Source organism: Carassius carassius, chromosome 31 (genome assembly GCF_963082965.1).
Source record: "Carassius carassius chromosome 31, fCarCar2.1, whole genome shotgun sequence".
NCBI classification, from domain to species: Eukaryota; Metazoa; Chordata; class Actinopteri; order Cypriniformes; family Cyprinidae; genus Carassius; species Carassius carassius.
In genome coordinates, this window is record NC_081785.1 from 555,001 (window position 1) to 566,290 (window position 11,290).

Here is an 11,290-nt window from a genome sequence, read left to right on the forward strand (position 1 = left end):
TAGTGTCATAAATAATTTTTTAATGATTATTTAGGATACATCATTTTAAAATAGTATTTTCTTTCATATAAACCATAATTAAAATCATAAAAGAGACACGACTGGACACATTACATTACAGGAGACTCTCAAATGGCCCTCCCTTAAATCCCATAGAAGTCTGTCAGAAAGAGCTGAGAGGTTTCGTGGATGTCTCAGGTGACGGTTCTCGTGTGATGTTTAACGTCATCATCCTAGCGTGTCGAGATGTCATCCGCAGTCACTGCTGATCAGGTCTGGATTCATCACGCGCTTCTCTCTCTTCGCTTCACGCAGCTCGGCTCTTCAGGAAACTCCTGACTCAGAAAGTCAGTTGTTTAGGAGGATGACGGTCGGTGAGTAACGTGTTGAGTTGATTTCATGCTCCAGCGCTCTGCTGTCTCTGTATCTGAAGTTGTAAATCTTCAATTTGATAAAAATTTCAAATTTCATCAGCTTGTTATGTTAACCCTTTCCGCACCATTGACAAGATTTATGGCTTTTTGTGTTTTCACTGTTATACACTTGGGGGCGCTGTTACACATCATGTGAATGAGTACAAAACCGAACAAAAACACAGGACGGAAAAATTAGCGATCTCTCATCTAAACAGATGCATATGAGAAATAATGTGATCATAAGCGATAAACAGCATATAAATGAAAACTGCATAATGTTACAGAGTAAAATGTTGAAATGTTATGCTTTGATAATATTCTGAATGTTTTGGCAGAATTCAAATGAGCCATTTTAATCTAGATTAGAATCTTCAATTTGATCTAAATATCACCTGTTGTGGCAGTATACATGTGAATAATTCAGGAGATAAACATGCTAATTTATAATTACAATCCCTGCTGGTATCAAGACTCAAAGAATATATATATTCATGTTTTGAATTCAAACCTGTTTACTTTTATTTCTACATCATTTGAATAAATGACATATAATAATGAAAATAAAATAAAAACTATCCTTCATCATTACGAGCTGCTTCTGGTTCGGTTCTTCTTGCTGTCTTTGCGTTCGGTCTCCTGACAGCCGTGAACCACCTTTCACTTCCCATTTACAGTTTGCAGCTGAAAGCCGCTGTATAGTGCTGACTGCAGCACACGAGAGCATGTTTTCATAGCATGTTTCAGCTCTGCGTTCAGCAGGACAAACCTCCGATCCAGTTATTTACTGGAGCGCATCTGACCACTGGGAGTCACCTTCACTTCAGTTTGACCTTTCTCATCTCACACATTCCCAGCTGGCAGGAAACATTCTGGCAAGGCTCTCTCAAAGTAATGAACAAATGTTATTCCAGTAAAGTTATCCAGTCTTTAACAATGTTCTCTAAGTGTTAGCACAAAAAGGTTATCTATATATCGGTCGTGTTATTTTATTATCATTGTTTATTATTATTATAGTTTATTATTCATATTTTGAATCAGTTTTTATTTTTATATTCTCCATTTTTCATTTTCATTGCAGTAATTTTTTTATGTTCTCTTATTGCTCACATAACCAACAAAAAACATAAAGAATTGACGTTTTGAAAGCACACTTTAAACATTAGCAAATGTTCTTAGAATAAATAAATATATAGAGCTGGATTCCTGTTCTAAAGATGCTTTTGAACATTCTAATTTGGTTGCTGGAACATTCCGATGTCCAGTTTTCTGTCACTATCCACCAGTCACTTTTATAAACTTTAAAACCATCTAGTCAGTTGCAATTCTGTTTGTTGATACCAGTTGCATAGAAATGACACTCTTTAGCTTTAATGGCATTGAAGACAATGTTGCTCTCAGTGTTTTCTCTAACAACATGATAATGATGTTTGCATAAAGTTCTGGAACATTCTCTCTCTGTGTGGGTTTATAGTTTTAATGAACAGCATTGACACTAGCAAAAAATTGTCCGACTAATATTTTTACATTCATTTTTTTCTCATATTATATTTATGGTTTGGTGTAAACACTACATTATTTAATATTCATAAAAAATAAAATAAAAATCCCATAGACAACATTCACACAAAGTAAAAAGATCATTATTAAACTAAAGTTAATTAACTTTCTTTAGACAAAGACCGAAATGTTACTTGGATGGAGTTACATTTTTATTTGTTTATTTACTTTATACAACCTAATTTCACCATTAAAAAAAGCTAAATTCAATATTAAATAATTTTCAATAGAAACATTTTGCTACTCAGTGTTTAAATTTCTCCTGTTTTATGATAAGTGTTTTTTGCTTTTAGACAGACAGGTTTAATCTGTAATTTTCAACTAGACCAGTATAAAAATCCACTTTAAATGAGACATTTCACTTTTTTTTCAGTGTACTGTAACTTCTCAGTTTGTCATGTTGACCTCATCACGTCCTCGTCTCATCTGATTGGGTGCTTGTGTTTTTAGGGAATGGTTTTAAAGTCACACTGTTTCTCAGCTGATTTCCCAAAGGACACTGAATTCAATCCCATTAGTGAGAGAAAACTAATCAAAGACGTTCAGTGTTTTCTCATTTAGTGATGTTTGATTAGACACATTCTGTATAAAATACAGACATGGTTTGTTTTACATCGCCTTTAGACAAGTGGTGTTTTGATTATAGAATGCTGCACTCTTGCCTTCTGATGTTTTCAATGAAATTTAGCTAGAAACATTGGTACTGGTCAATCTGTCTTTAAGACAGTTTTCTGTTTCTGTTTTAAGTTTTCCATTTTTAGTAATGCTTATAAAGACATTATAAATAAGACATCACAATAATCCACAAGTAATCCACACCTCCCCGGTTCATCAGTTAAGATGTTTCTAACTTCTCTCCATAATAACACTTCCTCCTGTGGAAGTCATCTGGTCTGAATCAGGAGAGAAATCTGCACAGATCAAGAGGCATTTAAATGGCTCTAAACAAATATGTGGCTGGATTTTGATGTGAGACACAACAGGAGATGGGTTTATTCATCAATATTTATTTATTTATTTTTCTAGAGGAATAGTTATTATGGATTCATATTTTAATTAATGTCTTGATGGATTTGTTTCAAGTTTTCCTTCTTAAGACATGATGGACTGGAGTGCTGTGGATTATTGTGATGTTTTTATCATCCCTCATTCTGACGGCACCCATTCACAGCAGAGCATCCATTGATGAGACACTGATGCAATGCTACATTTCTTTAAATCTGATGAAGAAAGAAACTCATCTTTGATGGCTTGAGGATGAGCACATTTGCAATTTGGTGTGAACTATTCCCTTACAGATGATAAATGAATGATGCCTCTCATTTGACTGCATTGATTATATATATGATTGTCTGATTGTGAGACTCATTTTCATGCAAATGCATTGCACTTCACAAACAACGTGAAAGTCAGGACGGCTGTCGTGTAACGTCTTCGTATTTAATGTGCTGAGCATCATGATTTCAGGACCGTGGCGTTCACTCTCAGCTTCGCTGGGAAATTTGGTTCTCTGTGCACTCTTAATGTTTATGGATGCACTTCCACAGCAATCCCTGGGAAAGCCAATCTGTGTTCTGTTGCTTTTCTCAAACACACAGTTTGTGCTAATGAACAGAAACAGCAGTTAACCTGATCTTGACCTCAACTAGAGCAAGTTTAACCATTTCTGTCTTTTGCAGAATGCAGGATGTTTCTGAACAACATACATATTTAAAGGTGATATTGATTTGATCTCTCTTATGGCTCAGATGCACATTGTGGGCAGTCTGATGGAAGCAGAGCTTGATTTCTGAGCGAGCTTTAGCTTAGTACTTTCTAAAGGCCTGTCACTGTGTATTTGCAGATGTCATTTTGATAAGGTCATCTCACACAGGTTTGCTAAAAAGCCTGAATGGAAACTCAAAGGTGCATAGCTAAAATCATTGTGTATCTCATAAATTAAAATCTTTAAATTTGGAGTGAATTTTCAATCATGAAATCACTTGTACATTTCTCAAATAATTACAAAGAAATGGAAAGTAAAAGTGAATTAAACATGAAATACAGTGTTTCTATTTTAAAATTGAATGTGAATTCAATGTGTTTCTTGCTGTTTCTTTGTAATTATTAGTGAAATTTCATAGCAAAAATATGTATAGTCTATTTTTTTTTCCAGTGTAGTTTTTATTTAATTGTTTATTTGCAGTTTCAGTGTTTTAGAAGATGTGTTTTTTTTATAAAAATATTGGAAATAACAAACAAGTCCAAAAAAAAGAAAAAAAAGTTCAATAAAAATGTATTGTATCAACTTGTCAAGGTGAATACTTAAATACTTAATATTCTAAGTAAATACAAATTTAACAAAAATATAATGTATGCCATACTGTATATTCTCCTTCGGTTTGGAAATCATTGCTTCTGTTAAACTGAATATTCACAGTAAGCTCATAAAGGTTGCATGACATATTGTTAAAATGCAGTTATTGCATAAATGATCAGCAGGTGTTTTATCTCTCAGTGGGTGAATAAAAATGAGTCAATGCATGCATTATAATAGATACATCATGTTTCTACACAGTTGAAATGAAACTGCAGTCTGGATGTCATGGAGAATGTTTAGCTGATCGTATGGAACTGTATATGCACAAATATTGTGGACATTTATTTGTGTTTATTTATATATTTATGTTATTTTTGTCTTTTGTTATTAGGACAGTAAATATTGACAGGAAACAAAGTGAGAGAAAAAGGGGACAGGATTGGGAAAGTGCAACTGTGCATACTGTTGTAATTTTCATTTAATTGCCACTAAGGAATAATGAAATACAGTATCATACAAGGAAAATGAGATGGTAAAAACTGTGATCTCAGTTTTGTCCACTAGATGTCAAGAGTACTTTTTCTGTAGAAGTCAAGAGGATTTATGCAGAGGTGGAAAGAGTACAAAAATATTCTACTCAAGTAAAAGTACCATTACATTAATGAAATTTTACTTAAGTACAAGTAAAAGTACCAGTCTAAAAAATCCACTCAAGTAAAAGTAAAAAGTAGCTCATTTAAACTTTACTCAGAGTAAAAATTACTTAGTTACATTTTAACAGTGGGAGGGAGTCAAAAATGGGACAGACCAAGGGTGTCAAACTCAGTTCCTGGAGGGCCACAGTCCTGCACAGTTTAGATATAACCCTAATTAAACACACCTGATCCAGCTAATCTAATCATTTAGGTTTATTTGAAAACTACAGGATATGTGTGCTGGAGCAGGGTTAGAACTAAACTCTGCAGGGCTACGGTCCTCCAGGAACTGAGTTTGACACCCCTGGTCTATTAATCTCAAACTAGTTGTTTTTAATTAAAGGAATCAGTTATTTAGAATAATAAAACATTTGGGCTGTTACCAGGCAAATCATTATCAACAAACTCATCTTTTCAATACAGAGGAAATGCAAAAGCTTCATCGGACGTGACATTTAGATGTATTACACTGTTTAGTGCAGGACAAGAATGCATTTAACCTGCAGTTACAAATGCATGAATAATGTTTTGATATGCCAGACATAAAATGTTGAATACTCATTTGAAATTATAAAAACTTAATTATAAAAAAACAAAAAAACAAAAGATACTTTAAATGTGAAATTAAAATGGCCAGTATGTGTCAGCAAGTCACTGTTAATAAGTGAGTCATTGCGATTGAACCGAATCATTTAAACGGTTGATTCATTCAGGAACGAAACACTGTCATGTTGCTCAGAGATGCAAAATTTTGCTTTGGTGGCTGTGTTTGGAATAAATTTTTGTTGTAGAAATAGAGCAAAAACAATGGCAATATGGTGTCTAAAACGCAAGTCTCTTAGTTTACTGTCCTGTTGTAAAAAAAAAAAAAAAAAAAAAAATATATATATATCAGTGGCGGCTGCTGGTCTTTCAAAGAGGGGAAGCTCATTTTCGGCCTACATTATAACCCTCTGATGGTCTTCATTTGTAATGACACTCGGGGTCTTTTTGACCCCAGACAATAACATTTCATTTTGTAATAGTAAAATATTTAAATTTTTTACAAATATAATTTTACTCTGTTCAATTATGTTTTTACTAAACTTTGTACAGTTTTTGGAGGATTTAAATCTTTTACATTTCTATAAATAAATACATATTTATTTAAATAGGCTTTTTTTTTTACAAAAAAAGAAAAAAGCATTTCAGGTAAAATTCACTTCATAAAAGACCCAGATTTCTAACTTTCATACATGGGGATACCATGGATAATTTTATAAGGTTTAATGTAAGATTTTTGCCCATTTTTGGGGAAATTCAGTTTAAAAATTGTAATAAATCACTTTAACCACTAGATGGCTATAGTGTGTGTGTGTGTGTGTGTGTGTGTGTGTGTGCGCGCGCACATTTTCAATCTGTCTTAGTTACCAATTTAATTTTGTGGTGGTTCTGCATTTTACAAATATCAAGAAATATTGCCGCAGTTTGTCTTTCGAATACACTTGAGAAATCCGCGATCATGGGACTGAGCGTGAAACAGCTTCGACGACTTCTTATGGTGCAGACCGCTGTCAGTCAAAAGGAGATCAACAGATCCTCCAATCATCACGCGGAAGCCCAGTCTTCATTCACCTCCAGAGACGCTGAGCGTCCGTGGGCGGGACATAATCGCGGCATTTATCCAATGACCGTCTAGCTTCGGAGCACTGAAAAAAACTGTTCAAAGCAGCCCCATCGAAGTCAATGGACGCTCGGCTTCAACAGGGAAATGCACTGTGACGCTACGGGAATGTATGAGAAGAAAATCGAGTCAGCCGACATGTAGCTGATTAACACAATACATAATACACAATAGTACATATTTGACCGTTGGGTTTTTTTTTTTACATTAGAGGGGAAGCTGAGCTTCCCTTGCAGTCTTAAAGAAATCCCCACTGATCTATATATATATATATATATATATATATGTGTGTGTGTGTGTGTGTGTGTGTGTGTGTGATTATGATTTTTAGAGGAAAAGACAGCATTCTTTGTGTGATTTTGATTCTAAATGATTTTGATTGATTTCATTCTAAATGCATTTCAACAGACTGAATCACACAGTGAAAGAACACTCTAAATGCGCGCGTACATCATTAAAACAACAATTATGATATTATCGCAGACAATATATATCGCACACTCCGCACCAGTCTTTTTGGCTAATTTGTGCAAAACCTCTTGCTAAAATGTCAAAGCATCATTTTAACCACCAATGCAATGACGCAATTATTTAGCTCACCTCTATATGCTTACGTGGGGTTGATGTCTTGTCGAGATTTTATAAGCTGCTAGTTTGGTCTTCCTAGGCAAGCACAGCATACACAGCATAATAGAGCATACATATGGCCAGGGGTTCACTTCATTTCCTTGAGTTCAACTTCAGAATATGACGGGGTTTCGTTTTCAGCGGTGTCTGCACCACTAACGCCTGTTTTGTCCGTCTGCATCTTTCTTGTGATTTTAGCGCCAGTTTGCCCTCCTGCCCATTATTTACTGACTTTTTTTTTTACTCAGTAATTAATGTGTTTTAAAATGTAGCGAAGTACAATACTTCAAACAAAATATACTTAAGTAAAAGTAAAATTACAGATTAAAAAAAAATACTTAAAAAAGTAGAAGTACACAAAAAAGCTACTCAATTACAGTAACGCGAGTAAATGTAATTCGTTACTTTCCACCTCTGGATTTATGTGAATGTGGAACTGATTCCAGATCAGAAATACGTATTCCTGTGTTATTCCTTCTGTGACAAATGCATGTTAAGAACAGCTAATCACAATCAAAATAAAAATGTTATGAAATATACCTTGTATTAACTCTAAAATGCATATTGCATTATCATGAAGCCAAGGATGGCTTTTCAACGTAAGAATACTTCTATAGTGCGTGCACGGAAAATAAATGTAGACATTTTTTTTTTTCTCAAAGTTAGTACATTTTAAAAATGTCAAAGAACTGAAAATAAATCTTATTTTTTAATTATTATTTTATTTAATTCAATATTTTCAAATCACTAAATGTATATATTTGCACAACTCTGGATATAAAGTGGGATATAAAAGTAGAAAAACCAAACCAGTATTTGTTGTCAAAGATGCTCCAGTAATCTCTACAGTGTACTGTTTAAACTGAAGACTTCTTGCTCAAATGCATGAAATGTTTGAACGTGTTTATTTAGTCCGAGTTCTGGTTTGTGTTTGTGAACATGTTATATCAGTCTCACTATTGTCTGAACAGCTGAAATATTGATGAAGACAATCAAAACAGGTGCAGTTATTTCTCCATCGACGAGAAGTGCTCCAGCAGAGGGCAGTGCATCTCTCTCTCACTCACACACACACACACACACACACACACACACACACACACACACACACACACACACACACACACACACACACGTTTGTTTTTGTGTAAAGTGTGTTCATCCCATAGGCGTAATGGTTTTTATACTGTACAAACTGTATATTCTATGGCCCTACATCAACCCTACACCTAACCCTAACCCTCACAGGAAACTTTGTGCATTTTTACTTTCTCAAAAAAACTCATTTTGTATGATTTATAAGCGTTTTGAAAAATGGGGACAAGGGTTATGTCCTCATAAGTCACCCTCTCCTTGTAATACCTGTGTCATACCCATGACATTATAGTCAAGTCAAGTCAAGTCACCTTTATTTATATAGCGCTTCAAACAAAATACATTGCGTCAATGCAACTGAACAACATTCATTAGGAAAACAGTGTGTCAATAATGCAAAATGATAGTTAAAGGCAGTTCATCATTGGATTCAGTTATGTCATCTCATGTCATCTCATATTAAAAGCATATTAGTATGTTATGTGTAAGCCAGGTTAAAGAGATGGGTCTTTAATCTAGATTTAAACTGCAAGAGTGTGTCTGCCTCCCGAACAATGTTAGGTAGGTTATTCCAGAGTTTAGGCGCCAAATAGGAAAAGGATCTGCCGCCTGCAGTTGATTTTGATATTCTAGGTATTATCAAATTGCCTGAGTTTTGAGAACGTAGCGGACGTAGAGGATTATAATGTAAAAGGAGCTCATTCAAATACTGAGGTGCTAAACCATTCAGGGCTTTATAAGTAATAAGCCATATTTTAAAATCTATACAATGTTTGATAGGGAGCCAGTGCAGTGTTGACAGGACCGGGCTAATATGGTCATACTTCCTGGTTCTAGTAAGAACTCTTGCTGCTGCATTTTGGACTAGCTGTAGTTTGTTTACTAAGCGTGCAGAACAACCACCCAATAAAGCATTACAATAATCTAACCTTGAGGTCATAAATGCATGGATTAACATTTCAGCATTTGACATTGAGAGCATAGGCCGTAATTTAGATCTATTTTTGAGATGGAAAAATGCAGTTTTACAAATGCTAGAAACGTGGCTTTCTAAGGAAAGATTGCGATCAAATAGCACACCTACCATAGGGTCCTAGGTTATACAGAGTTGTGTCCTGATATGTCACCAAAACAAGAACACACACACACACACACACAAACACTCTAAAGCAAGGAGACGTGTTTATAGTCAGAATTAACAGTGTGTGTGAAAGCAGAGCCTGTGAATTACTGTGACACTTCAAAGAAACGTTTGCTCTCATTGCACGGACAGAATGCATTGAATAGCGTCTTAAACAAGGCTGTCGTGCTCTGTGTCTCGTGTCCTTTGGTCCCTGCTGACCTCATTAAACCAGAGCCAGTGTCACTTTTATTTACAGCTTCATCTCCCAAAATAAAGCTGATTTTACAGGTTGCATTCACGTATCCACCACAGCTTTAGGAATGGTGTGGTTTTATTCCGAATGCATGTTTTGTTTTGTCGAAATTTGATTGCTGAGAAAACAAATCAATATTCCACTGAAATGACAGAAAACTTCAACTGTGCAGCTGAGTTGAGGCCGACCAGCAATGATGTGACTGTTAGCGTGAGAATTAATTATTCAATCTCTTGGTGATTTTAGCGGCTAATCAGTGTTTTTTTTTTTTTTTTTTTACCATTTAGAGGCATCACAAAATCAAAACATTTTTAGGGTTGTTAAGTGAAGTGGCATACAGCCGAGTATGGTGACCCATACTCAGAATTGATGCTCTGCATTTAACCCATCCAAAGTGTACCAAATATCACACACACACACACACACACACACATCTGCACAAAAGCCCGAGCTGCTAACTCGGATTGGGACGACAGACCCTGTCAAACAGTCACTTAATTCACAAGAATGTCAACTTTATGGAAAGATATTAGCCTGACCCTAGCCAGCTCGCTTGCTTATGTTGATAGTTGCACAATTAAACCGGTTAACATTAACAATTAAACAACATCTCACAACAAGGAGATAACTAGCTAAACACTTTAAGTTATACCGCTCCCCTGTCGTTGCCAGAAGCCATGTTGAGGTCTCAACCAACAGACAGACAGAACTGCACTGCGCTAGCTCGCGCTCGCGACACAGGCATATCGCGCTGTGTGAATGCGTTCATGTGATTGGTTTAGAAGTGAACAATCCCCCGCGTGGGGTGCGTTCTTGTGATTGGATAAAACAAGGGAGATATCTGATTGTTTGCTGATCATTCCCCGTTTAAAAAAAGTGCATTTGTGTGTCGAGTAAAGTCAGAGGAGTCTCAAAATTCACACACAAATGCAGTGAAGTTCACAGACCGCAAGCGGTTTGTAAATCAAGGTATATTTGTGTGTGCATCAGAAACACATTTCTGAATCTTGTCCTGTGCATTTCTAAATCTTGAGTGCATTTGTAAATGTTGTTTGCATTTCTGAATTGTGTGTGTATTTATGAATTTTGTGTGCATTTCTGAATTTTGTATGCATTTGTGAATCTTCTGTGCTTTTTATATTTTGTGTGTGCATTTGTGAATTTTGTGCGCATTTGTGTATCCTGTGTGTGTATTTATGAATCATGTGTGTGCATGTATGAATCTTGTGTGTGCTTATGTGAATGTAGTGTGTGCATTTATCTTTTTTGAGACTCGTTTAGCTCCACACACACACACACACACACACACACACACACACACACACACACACACACACACACACACACACACACACATGCACGTTTAAAAAAAAAAAAAATCTGACGATGGAATCTGAATGATTTTATTCAGAAGGGAAAGCAGGGGATTTTTCTTATACACCATTGGCAAACATATGTTCTTTTAATCATAAATTCATTTTGGTACATTTTTTTTTTTTTGAAAGTAAGACTTGAACCAAATATAGTTCAACCAAAAATGACATTTGCTGAAAATGTGCTCA